This window comes from Anomaloglossus baeobatrachus, chromosome 1 (genome assembly GCF_048569485.1).
Source record: "Anomaloglossus baeobatrachus isolate aAnoBae1 chromosome 1, aAnoBae1.hap1, whole genome shotgun sequence".
In the NCBI taxonomy this organism is placed as follows: domain Eukaryota; kingdom Metazoa; phylum Chordata; class Amphibia; order Anura; family Aromobatidae; genus Anomaloglossus; species Anomaloglossus baeobatrachus.
Window position 1 is genome coordinate 376,167,532 of NC_134353.1, and position 16,520 is coordinate 376,184,051.

Consider the following 16,520-nt stretch of genomic DNA (forward strand, 5'->3'; position numbering starts at 1 on the left):
TTGTTATTGTCCGTGACGCCACCCACAGTTGTGGTGAGATTGGTGACACCACCGCTGCTCTGGACGGGGATCCCGGGAGCGATGACAGGGAGCAGCTTGGATGTTAATTCTCCCCTCCGTGGGTAGGGGGTTGGTTGTCCTGGGGCCCGGTGAGGTGGGTAGGGATGGATGGCAGGCGGGTTACGGGGCCTGGTGAGGTGCAGGGTCGTGGGGGCAGTGCTGTGCCGCACGGCACGGTGGTACTCACTCAGCCAGTAACACACACGGAGTCTCTGATGAAACAAACGGCTGGATGGACGGGTCCCACAGACGGCTGCGGTGTTTTCCCCTGACCCCAGGTTGGTAATGTAAGTCCTTTCCTGCACCTTCTGTACACTCCTCCTGCGCTCCGGTTTCCAGCTGGCTCCCCGGTTCGGTACCGGTGGGCCACCGCCCAGCCCCGGCTACCTACGGTTCCACCAGACTGTCTTCCCGGCTCTCGCAGATGGCCACTACCGTCTGCCTGACTGCTGCACGAGGGCCCTAGGCTCCAACCTAGGCCCAGTCTGCGTCTGCCTCTCTGCAGACCTCCTCTCTCTTCCTCTGCCTGGACTTGTCTGAACTTGTTTCCTGCCTCAGGCCAGCTAAACTCTTCAGTGGGCGTGCCCATCTGCCTGACTCCGCCCACCTGATGTGTCTGTCTGAACCCAAGGGAAGAAATCAGATCTCACTGGGGATGTCTGCTGTGAACTGCTGAGGGTGGGGGTGTGTGTGTGTGTTTTTACCTGTGGCCCCTGGCTTGTCCAGGGCGCCACAACCCAACCTGGGAAGGTGCCATGCAGAGCAAGGACAGCAGTGTAGAAGGGTAGAAATTAACAGCACCGCAGAGAGAGAAGTCAGGCAACCATTACATATATGACCCACAGTCAGCAAGTTTCCAGGTCATGGGTTAGGTTTTCCGCAGTCTGGCACTTTTCTTACGAACGTGCGGACAATAAAAGAGTCGTAATTTGCAACTTCTGCCGTACCAAGATCAGCAAGGGCCTGACAACTACCAGCCTGACCACCACTAGCATGTGTGGCGCCCTGGACAAGCCAGGGGCCACAGAGCACAACACCCACACACCCCACACTCCCAGCAGGCACACCGAGGTCAGACACAAAACCCTTGTTGCCTTCCTCCAGGGGCTGATGATCACACCAGGGGGTGGGCCAGGCGGTTGGTCCCGCCCACCGAGGAGTTCACAGTCCTGGAGGTGGGAAAACCAGGCAGATAGAGTCGAGAAGTGAAAGCGAGAGGAAGGAAAGTGGTAGTAGAGCAGCCTGAAGTTGGTCCGGGTGTGTGGCCCGGACAGATCAGCAAGGTTGGCAGACGGTGGTGACCGTCTGCAGGAGTGGCCGATTGGAGTCTACCATAAGGACCGTGGACGGGCGGTGGCCCGGCGGTACCGGACCGGTACACAAAGAGGAGCCAGCACCCTCTGGCAGGGGCTTTTCGGACCTCGGCAAGGCTAGGAGTCGCCGTGAATTTGCCAAATCCGTTAGTGAAGGGGACCTCCTGGGTTTCCAAACAGCCAAGTCCCGACAGAAGGCAACCGTCCAACCGAGTGAGAGAGACACCACCACCACCAAGGCAACCGTTTCTCAGGGCCAGCGCCTGCGGGCAAAAGGGGCTCCTCCGGCCCATATCCAAGCCGGGGAGCGGGTTACCGGTGGGAACCCATTGGAACCGTACAGACATCTTAGGTGCAGGGAAAGGCAGTCACCACCAACCTGCCGGGAGCAACAACACCGCAGCCGTCTGTGGGACCCGTCCATCCAGCCGTGTGTTTTACCGAGACTGAGTCTTCATCATTGGGCTGAGTGAGTACCACCGTGCCGTGTGGCACAGCGCTGCCCCTGCGACCCTGCACCTCGCCAGGCTCCGTAGCCCGCCTGCCATCCATCCCTACCCCCATCACCGGGCCCTGGGACAACCAACCCCCTACCCATGGAGGGGAGAACTAACAACCAAGCTGATCCCAGTCACCGCTCCCGGGATCCCCGTCTAGAGCAGCGGTGGTGTCACCAAAATCACCACAACCGTGGGTGGCGTCACGGACAATATCCATAATCAAAACCCCCACAACCAATCACCCCCCTTTTCACTCACGGGCTAGGAGCGCCGCTCGAGTCCCCAGGATCCGGCCCACCGCTCGAGCCACCACCGAGCAGCAGCAGCGGCCGCAGCAGCAGCGGCAGTCGAACCCGAGCAGTGGGAGAGCGCAGCGTCCCCTCTTCCGCCCGCGACACATGCTCAAGCATATGTCATCAAAGCATCTGATTAGGAGGGCCAAATGCCTGGGTCAACAATCAGTGTCTGCAAGTGACACCACAATCTCTTCCCCTGTGCTATGCGCTTGCCAATCCCCTGTCCAGGATTCAAGCGTGGATGCCTCTGACCCTGCACTTGTCATTGCAAATTTGCAAGCACCATCAGCAGCCATGTCTGGTTCTTTGATCCTTCATAGCATTCAACTATTCCTACTTCAGGCTTTGGAACAAAAATATAAATACCTAGCCACCCACCCATAGACCCAAACACTAAATGGGCACATTCCAGACTACTTTCCATGGAAATGTTGCCATTTAGGCTTCTGGACACTGAGATCGAGTGGGGCCTTGGGACGCACATGTGATACCGATGCTGAGGATTTCCTCCACTTCATACACCAGTTCCTGCACCCCATCCCACTTCTCATCCTCCAGCTCCGAATTGTCATCTCTGAGCATGTCGCCCATATCAGTCGCAAGCTGGAAGAACTGCAGCACTGCCTCAGTGAAGTGGCAACAGGTTCTGTTGAAACTAATGTGCCTAGTTGACAAACAGCACACCATCACAGAGTTGTTGAAACCTATAACAGAAATGACAGATCTGAGGCTCTCGCCACTGAACCTACAACTAGGCATAGTGGTGTGTGATAATAGCCGTAAACTAGCTCTGAAGTTTGGCAAGCTCGCACTCAACATACCATGCCTGAGCCACATGCTCAACTTAGGGGTTCAGTGCTTTTTGAAAGCCTACCCAGATTTTCCTGAGCTATCTGAAAAGTTACGGCGTGTTAACGCCCATTTCTTCAAATCAGCAACAGCTGCTGCCGGTCTGACAGCGCTGCAGAAGCGCTTGCAATTGCCAGCTCACAGACTGGTGTGTGATGTGGCCACACAGCTGAAACTCCACATTACAAATGTTGGCAAGACTTTGTAAGCAGAGGGCAGTTGAATACCAGCTACAACATGTCTGTAGGTATTTTGGTCAATCTCCGCAGATAAGAACCGATGAGCGGGCTTGGATGTCTGACAACTGTGAGGTTCTACAAAACTTTGAGGAATCAACCGAGATGGTGAGCGGCGATGACGCCATAATAATCAGCCTAACTATTCTGCTTCTGTGTCTACTCAAATACTTGCTGCTCACAATTAAAAAGGAACCTTTGCAAGTGGAATAGATGGAGATGGAGGAAGATAGTACACAGGATGAAACTACCTAACCCAGCCTCATTTCATTTTCTCAGCACAGATTGGGTGATAATGAGGAGGAGCAAGATGTGGAGGAGCAAGAACAGGAGATGGATGCTTGCACTACAGAGGCGCCTACACCAGCTTCATCTCGTCTGGATGGGATGAAGAGGAGAAGGAGGAGATGGAGAGTCATCCTCCTTGTGGAACAGTGAAGTATTGTACACATGGCTGATTTCATGTCCTTCTGCCTTTCCTGTGAACATTATACATATTTTGTCCAAAATTGATTACCGGTTTTGTCATCCTTCTTAACACACTAAAAAGATAATTTTCCATCTCTCCTTCCTGCAACTTAAAGGGCTAGTAAAATGGTGCAATCTCAGAAGGACCTAATTGAACAATTAGTACAAAAATTCCCATCTGAAAACACTGGAGGCAGAGGATGGTTCCTTGGCCAACCAAGGAGGAGAGGTGAGAGAGACACACAATAGGTCTAATAGAGGCAGGGAAACACTATCAAAGGTCTGGGACAGTTTTATTAGACCCTCCCAGCACCCAGGCCATGATGAGTAGGGTAGTCTGACAAGGAGGGAACATTTCTTGAAGATGGTGAAGGAGTACCTAGCTGACCATACCAGCGTCTTCCGAGATTCCTCTGTGCTATAACTATTAGGTATCCAAGATGGACAAGTGGTATGAACTGTCCCTCTACACCTTAGAAGTGCTGGCCTGCCATGCCATTAGCGTTTTGTGTGCCCCAGGTTTTTAGTGCCACTGGGGGCATAATAACTGATAGGCGCATTTTCCTGTCAACTGAAAATGCTGACAGCCTGACTGTTATCAAAATGAAAAAAATCTGGATTGGCCAAGACTCCTTAACCCCACAAGATGACAGTAGCGGAACCTAAAGGCTTCCCACCCGAAAAAGGGTTTCTTCTGTTTCTTGCTCAAAATTTCTAAAGGTCTTCAGGTGGCCCTTGTTCCAAATTTTTAGAGGTTCATAGGTGGCCCTTGCTCCAAATCTTAAAAGGGTCATCAGTTGGCACTCACTCCAAATTTTTAGAGTCATCATGCGGCCCTTGCTCAAAATTTGTATAGGTTCATCAGGCAGCCTTTGTTCAAAAAATATAGCGGGTCACCAGGCGGCCCTCATTCCAAATTTTAAAAGGGTCATCAGGCGGCCCTTGCTCCATATCTTCTGAGGGTCATCAGGAGACTCTCACTCAAAATAGTTAGAGTCATGAAGCAGCTCATGCTTCAAATATTTAGAGGGCCATCAGCCAGCCCTTGCTCCAAATTTTTATAGGTTCATCAGACGGCCCTTACTCCAAATCTTTAGATGATCATCAGGCAGCCCTTGCTCCACATTTTTAGAGGGTCATCAGGTGGCTCTTACTCCAAATTTTAAGAGGGTAAATAGGTGGCCCTTGGTAAAAATCTTTGGAGGGTCATCAGGTGGTTTTCACTCAAAATTTTCAATGGGTCATCAGAAAGCACTTGCTCCAAATTTATAGAAGGTCATCAGGTGGCTCTTGCTCAAAATTTTTTGTGTCATCAGGTGGACCTTGCTCCAAATTTTCAAAGGGTCACTAGGGAGCACTTGCTCCAAATTTATAGAGGGTCATCATGTGGCCATCGCTCCAAATTTTGTAGTGCCATCAGGTGGCCCTCACTCCAAATCTTTTGCGGGTCATCAGGCGGCCCTCAAAATAAATTTTTAGAGGGTCATCAGGCAGCCCTTACACAAAATTTTTAGAGAGTCATCAGGCAGCCCTTGCTTTAAATTTTCAGAGGGTCATCATAATGCGATTCTCGCTCCTATTTATTTTCCTATGTATGATGCCCTCCTTCATGACTTTTTCAGGATGTGAATAAGGCCTACATCTACAATTCTCCTACATATATAGTTGTATACCCACCTGAGTAAATGTTTTTTAGATTTTGCCCTTAGAGTATATCCTTTACCAGTCTAGGAGACCAAGTTCTTAAAAATGGTGAAAAAAAATTTGAGGCTCTCCTCTACGTGTCTTCCACAGTGTATTCCAGTTCTTCCCTCTAATTTTTGGCAGCCCTTGCACTTAATTCATAGGCTTTGTGAGTCTTGGAGTCCCACTACCTAACAATTTGAAAATAATGTGTATGAGTCACTCCTTTACAGGGTGTAGCAAAGTCCCTCTTCCTTTTATTTTTGGCAGTTCTTAAATTTTCTGTATTGGCTTTGTGTGTTTCAGAGTCCCTCCTTCATAAATTAAACAGGATGTGTCTGAATATGTCACACACCACATGCCCAGATAAAATAGTAAAATGTTAAAATTACATTTATGGCTACCTACTGGTGGGTGTCATTTATTTCCTCCTCTACTATGTCATCTACTGTAGGTGGTGGCCCAACTATTAAGGGGTGGAAAAGGTGCTTTTTTTCTTTTTTTAATCTTGTTTTATATACAAGTCATTATAAAGGATAAAATGTCTGCCAACATTTTTTCTGTAAAATCCATTTTATCTTCAATTTTGTATGTAATATATTCAGTTTATAAAAGTGTAAAAGTAGAGTATTTGTCATGAGTGTCACACTCTGGAGAGACCTCTGGAAAGTCTGGTATCAGAAGGTAACAATGCCTTAGTGTTTGCAGGTCTACAACTTGTATTTGAGTGAATCTACTTTCTTTTACTGCTGTAGGGGTATGCAGTCTTTTCTATCTGGCTTTCCTTTGTAGCCTTAATTCCAGGTGCAGTTCTTTTGTGACTACTCCCCTTTGCTATAAAAAGTCACATGTTTTACCATCTGATGCCAGTTATAGATTCTCATTCTATGCTGACCTCTTTGGTCTGCCTCTGTCTCGCTGCATTGGAGGAGCTTGGAGTGTTTTCCTTTTTGTGTCTATTTTTCCTCTGTTTGTCTCTCTTATCTTGTGTTGCATTATTGCAGTGGTGAGACTAGTGTTCTGGCTGGCTATGTCACTAGCCAAATTAAGTTCAGGTGAGGGCAACGGGGTAAGTATCCATATAGTGATGTTAGAGAGCATAGGGTACAGACTCAAGTGAGTTGCAAGAGGTGTCCCTTCTCTCTCCCTATCACTAGGGCCTTCCTTGTATACCATTTCTGTTGTTACCCTTGTTGCACTGCACGCAGAGCTCTGGCATGGCATTAATACTGTGACAACATTGTTCCCCGCAGTGACCTGGGAGTCAGGTGTCTTCGCTATGCTGTTCCTATTCCATTTGAGTGCTGTTTCTATCCATTTCAGCAATTTTCCTGCCCTCTCAGCACTCCTGGTAGGGTCATATCATTGACTTCCATTATACTCATTACTCAAATCAAGCCTGTCTGAGTGTATGTGTTGTGGACGGGGGCCAGACCTCTGCAATGGGGTGTTCGGATCCGGGTTTGTTATTGTGGCTCGAGTGGCAGCCGGACCCCGGCTCATGCAGCCGTCCATCCTCACAACCGTAGGAAAGGTGTATTTACAGGGGAAAAGTTTGTCAGTGATGCCACCCGTGGTTTGCGGTGACAGTTGGTAGCACCGCCGCTGCCTGGGTATGGGACGCCCGGGGCTAATGGAGTGGGGCAGCAGGATGGTATCCCCTCCACGGGTAGGGGAGGTGTAGTCCCGGGGCCCAGGTGAATGGGGAGATATGCTGCAAAGAGTGCATTGCAGGGCTGGACCGGGCAAGAATGGTGTACTCACAGTTCCAAGGAAATTCACACAAAGTCCAGTAGTAAACCAAATTTCCAGTGACTGGTAACCTCCGGCGGTTGTATTCGGGTCCCACACACAGATATACAGCCAGGGGCTTTCTGTCTGTCTCTCTCTTGTCTGGACTAGTCCACAAGAAACAGCCTCTGGACCGGACCCCCTCTCTCGGCACCGGTGGGCTACAACCCTGCCCCGGGCCTGATTGGCTGGTGTATGCCTGTGTGGGGACTGTGTTGTTGCCAAAGAGGAGATTGGCCTGCACTTTGGTGGATTTGTGCAGGCTCTGTGACAACTTGGCTTTGCCAGGGTGTCACACACCCCCTTGGAAAAATACAGTCCATCCTCGGGCTGTCCGGCCACTGACATTTATTTTTTCTACCTCTGCAATTGAGAAAAAAAAATAACAAGTAAACCGTTTCAAAACATTTCATTCCTCGGAGGGAAGGCACATCATTAAAAAAAAAACATTTTTAACGTTACGAAACTGTCCTGAGGAAAGAGGTAGCCGAATTCCGCTACCAAGTCCATAGAGCAACATTTTACAACCGCTTGCTGCGCAGCCTCCCGTGCAGCTGCTTTCTTCTCTTCGGCTCCCAGCCGGGCAACTTCTGCACCATCCTCCATGGAACATGAGGACGTTAAACAGGGGTGAGTCCTTAAACAGTTATCTGGTAACTTTTAACTTGTAAACAATAGAACATTCGGGTAGCTTACTGTTGTTGTGCTACCATGGTTGTATGGGGCAGTTAGGTTCGCTCACCTCTTAGGGACCAGCATTCCAGGGAGAGCCACAACACATCCCAGGAGTCGGGCCCACAAGTGGGAATGGAGGCGGTGTGGTCGGCAGTGGTGTAGCTTCAGGAAGCTAGACTGGCTGGAGCTCCACAACCAGATGGGAGACAGGTTCCGGCACTGGGCAGGTTAGTAAGGTTGAGGGGGTCTGCGTTCCCATCTCCCGACGCTGATCTACGTGCACGGCCCGGTGCTCATAGGCCCACACTGCTGACACCATTCTCCATACCTCCGCTTTCCAGTCCACAACTCATTGAAGGGACTGTACTCGCACCCGGACACAGAACCGGGCTAGTTCTCGCTCCAGCCAGGCAGCGGTCACTGGCACAGGACGGCTGGATTCCTGCTCCGCTGGCGCAGACATTTTGCCGTTTGCAAGTTTGTTAATCCCCATCCTCTCTCCTTGCGCCTCCATCTTCCTGCTCCCCCTTGGTTTTCGACAGCAATTTCTCGAGACCCACTATTCTTTTCAACTTCCTGCTCTGGGGATTCCGGTTCTAAGGGGGCGGGGCTTCAGATTTCGGGCTCTGTTCGGGGAAGAAGATGGAGAGGTTGTTGTTTTTGGCGCCAAGAATGGTGGGCAAGATGGCGGCCGTCCGAAAATTTCAGCGTTTCACGGATTAACAGTCTAGGAAAGGCGCACTTTAACCAGGTTAGTGGATGGGGTAAGTATCCTGTTCATGACGCCAAGTTTGGGTTGTTGCAGACGAGGGCCAGACCTCTGCAAGGGGGTGCTCTGATCCGGGTTCGTTACTGTGGCTCGAGTGGCAGCTGGACCCGGGCTTGTGCAGCCGTCCGTCCTCACAACCGTAGGAAGGGTATATTTACAGGGGAAAAGTTTGTCAGTGACGCCACCCGTGGGTTGCGGTGAGAGTTGGTAGCACTGTCGCTGCCTGGATGTGGGACGCCCGGGGCTGATGGAGTGGGGCATCAGGATGGTATCCCCTCCACGGGTAGGGAAGGTGCAGTCCCGGGGCCCAGGTGAACGGAGAGATATGCTGCAGAGAGTGTCATGCAGGGCTGGACCGGGTAAGAATGGTGTATTCGCAGTTCCAAGGAAATTCACACAATGTCCAGTAGTAAACCAAATTGCCAGTGACCGGTAACCTCCGGCAGTTTTATTCGGGTCCCACACACAGATATACAGCCAGGGGCCCTTTCTTCCGCACTTTCTGTCTGTCTCTCTCTTGTCTGGACTAGTCCACTTGAAACGGCCTCCGTACCAGATCCCCTCTCTCGGCACCAGCGGGCTACAACCCTACCCCGGTCTACCTCAGGTTCCCCGCGACCGGATATCCGTCACCTGTGGCCCTCACTGCCACCTAGTCAGCATACCTAGTCCAGTTGTCCGGTGGTCCGGGGCTCCAACCCCCGACTACCACCCTCTCCAGGGAGCTCCAACTCCCTCCTGTCAGCTCTCCACTGACTACAACTCAAACTGAAACTAAACTCTTCTCTGTCACTTCCTAAGCTCTTCTCGATCCCTCCCATTGTCCTGGGGGGGGGGGAGTGTGACTAGGACCTGATTGGCTGGTGTATGCTTGTGTGGGGACTGTGTTGTTGCCAAAGAGGAGAATGGCCTGCACTTTTGTGGAGGCTCTGTGACAACCTGGTTTTGCCAGGGCATCACATATGACCTGCTCGATTCAACTATCAAGAACTTGATCATCACTAATAATAACGTTCCCTTCCCACAAGCTTCTCTCTCATGACAGCCATAAGCAGACATTGGCAGTGAAGGGCTTCTGTGTAGAACTTTTGTTTGGGCCTTTACCTCTGTCAGTTCCCACCTGCATATGCATATGACTCGCCCACCCCAGGGCTATGGGACACCCGGTGCCGGGCCGGACTAGTCCGGGGGTCATCAGTGGTGGTGGGGCCCGACTCCGTGGCCCTGGTGGGTGTCAATTAAAGTGGATTGGTGAATAAAGTTTGTGTTCGTGACGCCACCTGTGGTATGCGGCTATTTAAGCTGCCGCTGCTGTATGGGGCCTCCGGGGTAATAGAATGGCAGCAATGATGGTACTGCTCCCCACAGGTGGAGCGGTGCCCCGTGGCACAGTTGGTGCTTGTGAGTGTCTATGCAGATGAAATAACAGAGGCAACACCAAGGGTGCAGTTCAAGTTGTTTACTCACAGTTCCTGGTAGGTGCACACTGGTGCCTCTGGACTACTGATACCCACTGTCAGGGACCTCCGCCGATCCTGGGTAATTTCTGGAGTAAAAGCCAGTACCCTTCTCTCAAGTGTCTCTGTCTGCAGCTGTCTCCTTAAACCTTGCCTTTTAGGATGAACCTGGTTCGGCCTCCACAACAGCCTCCAGGCTTGGGGGTCACCTGTCGGATGTTTTACCCCCTTTCTAGAGGTTCTGCGATGGGCTGTGGCCCGGGGAGTTTGCAACTTTCCCTGGGCCTCGGTTTTTACTGTTGGACATGATTTTTCACTCCTCTGGTTTCTAGGGACCGTCCCCTGTTGCAGCTTGATCCCTCCACCGATGTTCCTGTGGAACAGGCCACCACAGCTCACAAGCTATCTGTGGCCCTGGGATCCCTTCGTTCCCTGCTTAGTGTCACCTGGACCCTCTGAGTCCCAGGATCTTCACCAGGAAGCGTCTCTTTCTTTCCTTAGCTCCTGTCTGACTAGAGCTTTCTTTCTGCTTCTCCTTCTCGTCTGCCTCATGCAGACCTCCTCCTCCTCCTCCTCCTTCCCTCTCTCTTTCTCTCTCTATCTGAGGTAAACTTGACCTTCCTTTTACTGTCTGCTCTCTGTTGGCTCCTCCCACCTCCCCAGTTGCTCTGAACTACCCTATAGGAGCAGGGATGGGTCTTACAGCCCCTCCCAGCATGCAGCATGGGAGGGTTGCTGCCACTTTCCCTGGTCCCAGTGTGTTCCTAACAATGGGTGTAGTGTAGATTTGCCAGGGGACCGGCGTTCACTCCTTTCCTTTCCCAGAATGGGACATCACACTGCTGGATGGGGTGCAATGTTCCTGTGGCGACGGAAGCCTCAGGGGCGCCACACATACCTGCCAACCGTTCAGCGGGACTGTCACAATTTGACAGCAGCTCTACCACTGAGCCACTGCCTGTACTGAAAGGCATAGGAGGATTTGGTTATCTTAACCTGTATTGCATACTGGAAAGCCAGAAACAGATTTGCAGCTAGATATAGATATATATTGTATCTCTATGTAGTTGAAGGAAAGATTTAATTATTTTGTTCCCATAAAACAACTATAAATATATAAGAAAAAAAATCTAAATTTTTTTTCTTCTCTATTTCACCCACCCCTGCAATCAAACCAGCAACTTTGAAACATGTTCCAGTAGCCCTAGCTGTTGTGCCACAAGCACTGATAAAGTTAGACGAAAGATTTGAATGTATGACTTTCTGTTTGGTTTTTTTGCAAGACGAGCCCTAGCTTTTTTAAGTGCCATTTTACCAAACATAAGAGTTACATTTGGCTTAACGTTTTATGGGTTTAATAGAGGAAAAAAAAAAATCACACCATTTTGTTTTACACCATTTACTGATCATCATAAATAAATATTTCAATTTTAGGGATACCAAACATGTCTATGTTATTCAATAGTTTCTGAAGTTTATATTACAAAAGTATAAAAATGGGAATATTATTGTCGTTTTCATTATTTTTTCTTCTAATAGGTGTAGAGCATAAGTCCTCTTCCTCTCTGTAGAGAATGTTTCCATCATTTTTTAGTAATTCTTTTAAGAAAAACTATTTCTGACTTGTATTTTACCCCTAATTTACAGGTATATAGAGGTATATTTCTATGCACTGGTACAATTGGGCTATGAAGTAGAAAAATACTATTTAGATATTTAGGCAGAGTACATACTTGCTAGTGCAACCTATGGCTCAACGGTAAAGTTTCTGTTTTCCACAACATTGGTGTGAGTTTGAATCCTAGTAAAGGCCACACTTTAAGAAAAGCTAAAATTAATTAGTGATGCTCAGTTCAGTAGTAAACATTGCATTCCAAAGCTCCTGGGTCCAACTCCCACAAAGGCCACCATTTGCAAGGAGTTTATATGTTGTCCCCATGTTTGCATAGGTTTGATCAAGTTTTTTTCCACACTTCCAAGATGTACTAATATGGATTGTGAGAACCAAAGAATACAGCGGAAATAAATGGCTCGAACACTAGATCAACCAACTATTTTACTGCAATATGTAGAACAAAAAAACTGCAATAAAGGAAAACACTAAGGGAAAATCTACAGACACTCAGACAAGAGGCCGAGACCCTTGTGCTGTACAGCGTAGCGCCCTACAATATGCATCAACTACATTATATATATACACTATGCATGACCCACAGGCATGCCTGGATAATCCAACTGCCAATTACCTATTAATACCCTTGAACATGAAACATTTGGAGGGGTATGTAATTCGAGCTGCCTGCAGTACAGCACAACAGCTTACAACCTTAGGATAAATTCATTATAATCCTCTAATGGCTATTCCCCTCCCCTAATACAAATACAGTGCTCAAATATGGCCTAAAGTTGGTGATAGGCCGTAGCTAGGTTAAAGTGAGATCATTGTGGTCCACACAGAAGCCTCAATGGTAAAGCATTAGATGATGTAGTCGTGGAAACAGTGATCCCAAACAGTGATTGTGCAGTAACTGTGGCCTGACAGGGTTATTATGCCTACCTAAACTAACTACAGGCCCTGCCTCAGTCTAAAATATTCTGGTGACAAACTGGTTTGAGGTGCGTGTATGGTTATCCTCTGCGATGGTGCAGTGGGCCTTAGTTATCTTATCAACCCGGATCTGCTCTGGACAATATGTCTGAAGTACACAGACAGATGAGAAGCCTCTCCAACAGATGAGTGATACTGCTGGTAACTGTGGCTTGTCTCCTTGGTGGCGTCCTTTCAACAATTTTCTCCCATCTGGTAAGGATTTGGTTATGGACAGGGTCAGCTCCAATCTGTGACTGCTGTGTTCAAGGATTAGAAACTTCTGTGTCCGATATTATTGACTCTCTTTCCTGCATGTCCACTCTCTCTCTGTTCAGTAACTGCAAACCGACCACTGCTACCAAGATTGCCACGGCTCTACTTCCTGTGATGTACATTTTATATCAGCTTGTAGCTCCACCCCCATCTTGATCTACCTATTGCAGTCTTTTCTCTGTGCTGAGAAACAGCGGCTTCTTGGGACTGAATAGCGTCATTTTAGTCCCTTATAATGTATTATCACATCATTACAGACATCAAGCATGTGGTAAAGTTACATACAATAAATACAATGTTCCCATTCATGTGACACAAATATATTGTCACGCTGTACTCTAAGATGTACAATAGCAGTATAGCGCAGTAATGTGGGGCAGAGAAGATTCCTGAAACTATCTGAAACAGTAGTTAGCAGGAACACCACTAGAGGTCGTTAGAGTGGAGAAAACCTATGAGCAGAGTATTCCCTAGCAGTGGTAATACTAGTCAAGCCCACCAGATGGCAGTAGAACTGTCAGAACGCCGTATCATAACATGAGGTCTAGTAAATACACAGGGGTAAAGTCTAAATGTAGTCAGATGGAAGCAAACGGTCAGTAGCCGGGAAATCAGAACTCAGAAGTGACGGAGACTGGGAACAGGGTAGGAACGGAAACAAGGTATGCAGACGAGGAACGAACAGGGAGATAGATGAGCAGGGAGCTGAAGGGAGACAGTGGGAGAGACACTGATGAGACTGAAAAAGAGAACAGAGGAGGTTAACAACAGGTCAGGTGAACACGGAGGTCAGGAAGGGGCAGGGAAAACAACAGGTCACTCACGAGGAGAACACAGCAGAGCCAGAAATATCAATGGCGTAGTCTCAGAGAAACAGTGCCCTAATATAGTAGCCTGACCTCCAGAATGAGGCAGGAAGGATTAACCCCTAACGTGACCAGTAGCAGAAGTGAAACTAAAAAAGGCTCAGCAGTAGCTGAGCCAGGAGTAAATCATGACATACTGTATATACAGTATGTCTAAACCATGCTGATGAACTGGTACAGGAGCTTGTCATACGCATCTTTAACCAGGTACATATTTCTGGCCGTGAACAATGAGGTCTGTGTCACCATCTCACACACAGACAAGTGCTGTGGCTCCTTTCCCAAGGTCATAAATTGGAGGAGGAAAAAATTATCAATCATAGCAGCATCCTAAGGCCTCTGTCACACGTTCGTGCCTCCGGTACATGTTTGACAGTTTTCTCATGTACCGGAGACACGTACACACGTGGACCTATGTATTCCTAATGGTTTGGACACACGTAAGTATTTTGGAACGGAATGTGTGTCCGTTCCGTACTTCCGTGTGTCCGTGTGTTTCTCACGCCGACATGTCCGTTTTTCTCCGGCATCACGGGTGTCACACGGCCCACACCCGTACCACACGGATGTATTGTGGATACAGTCCCGTGTGACACGCACCGGAGAAACACGTGTCATTATTTGAAAATTAAAAAAAAAACATACTCACCTCCATAAGCCCCGCAGAATCTTCCGCTGTAAACAGTTGCTGCCGACCGCTGCTCATTATGAGCGTGTTAAGGAGAGGTGGGCGTGATGTCACGGCCGCTGATCTCTGCCCCTCCGCTCGGCCGGAAGCAGCATCAGCGGGGAGTGGGCGGGGCTGGAGCCGAAGATCAGAACCCTGGACAGCAGCAAGGACCACGGGAGTATTCAAATTACCGGTTCTCCGTGTGTTATCGCGGATAGCACACGTAGAACGCACGTGGCCCACACGTACCGGAGACACGTACTTACCAAACGCAACACACAGGGAAAATACGTGTCTTGCGACACGTGCGTGATTTTCACGTATGTGTGAAATCAGAGAACCAAATACAAAGCCCATCATTTGTTAACCAAAGTGTAGCTTAACAGTAAAGCTGGGTTCACACATAGCGACAGCGACAACGACATCGCTGTTACGTCACCATTTTCTGTGACGTAACAGCGACCTTGTAAGTCGCTGTTATGATCGCTGCTTAGCTGTCAAACACAGCGACGCAGCAGCAATCATAACGTCGCTACATGTGCAGAGAGCAGGGAGCCGCGCACACTGCTTAGCGCTGGCTCCTTGCTCTCCTAGCTACAGTACACATCGGGTTAATTAACCCGATGTGTACTGCAGCTACATGTCACAGTGCAGAGAGCAGGGAGCCGCGCACACTGCTTAGCGCTGGCTCCTTGCTCTCCTAGCTACAGTACACATAGAGTTATTACCCGATGCGTACTGCAGCTACATGTGCACAGAGCAGGAGCCGTCACTAGCAGCAAGAGCGGCGGAGGCTGGTAACGAAGGTAAATATCGGGTAACCAGGGAAAGGTCTTCCCTTGGTTACCCGCTGTTTACAGTGGTTACAGCTTTCCGCAGCTGCCAGACGCCGGCTCCTGCTCCCTGCTCGCTTCATTTCGTCGCTCTCTCGCTGTTACACACAGCGATGTGTGCTTCACAGCGGGAGAGCGACGACGAAAAAATGAAGCAGGACATTAAGCAACGAGCAACGACCTCACAGCAGGGGCCAGCTCGTTGCTGGATGTCACACACAGCAACAACGACGGGACGTCGCTGCAACGTCACAGAAAATGGTGACGTAGCAGCGGCGTCGTTGTCGTTGTCGCTGTGTGTGACACCACCTTAAGTGTGTTGGTTTACCAACAGAGAGCCTTATCATTATCATTAAGTGATATGTTCATTATTTATTTGATTGGATATGTAGGTAGTAATATATAAAAAGAAAACAGACAGTCAGATGTCAGAGGTCAGAGACAGAGGTCAGAGTCAGATGTCAGAGTCAGGAGTCAGATGCCAGAGTCAGATGTCAGACGTCAGAGGTCAGAGACAGAGGTTAGAGTCAGATGTCAGAATCAGGAGTCAGAGTCAGATGTCAGAGTCAGGAGTCAGACGTCAGAGGTCAGCAACAGAGATCAGAGTCAGATGTCAGAGTCAGGAGTCAGATGTCAGAGTCAGATATCAGAGTCAGATGTCAGACATCAGAGGTCAGAGACAGAGGTCAGAGTCAGATGGCAGAGTCAGGAGTCAGATGTCAGAGTCAGATGTCAGACAGGGTATTCTGATGTTTGACTTTGACATATGATTATCTTCTAAACTGGACACTGTATGCCTGCATGGAAAATAGTGGTCACTGCGTCTCAGGAGCAGGATGACCTTGGTGTACATTATGGCCAGGAGATATCCCATTATCGCCTGCCCCCCGTGAGATACGTCAGACCTGTACCTCAGGTAAGATGCCGTTCTTGTCTCATGGCAGATGTGCCTTTGAATGAAGGAGTATTTCAGTTCATTTGATGATTATGACGGTTGCTTTCACTATTTTACCATGCATGGTAAATGCTATTTTAAGGCTTTTAATTGGGATTTTTGCCCAATTTCTTTTACAGAGGACAACAAATGCATACATTTGTGTCACTAGCCGCTGTAAATATTCAGTCCTTAAATGAATTCAAGCCAAATAGATAATTGATAGCTGATGTTCTGGCACCCTCAATCTGTGCGTT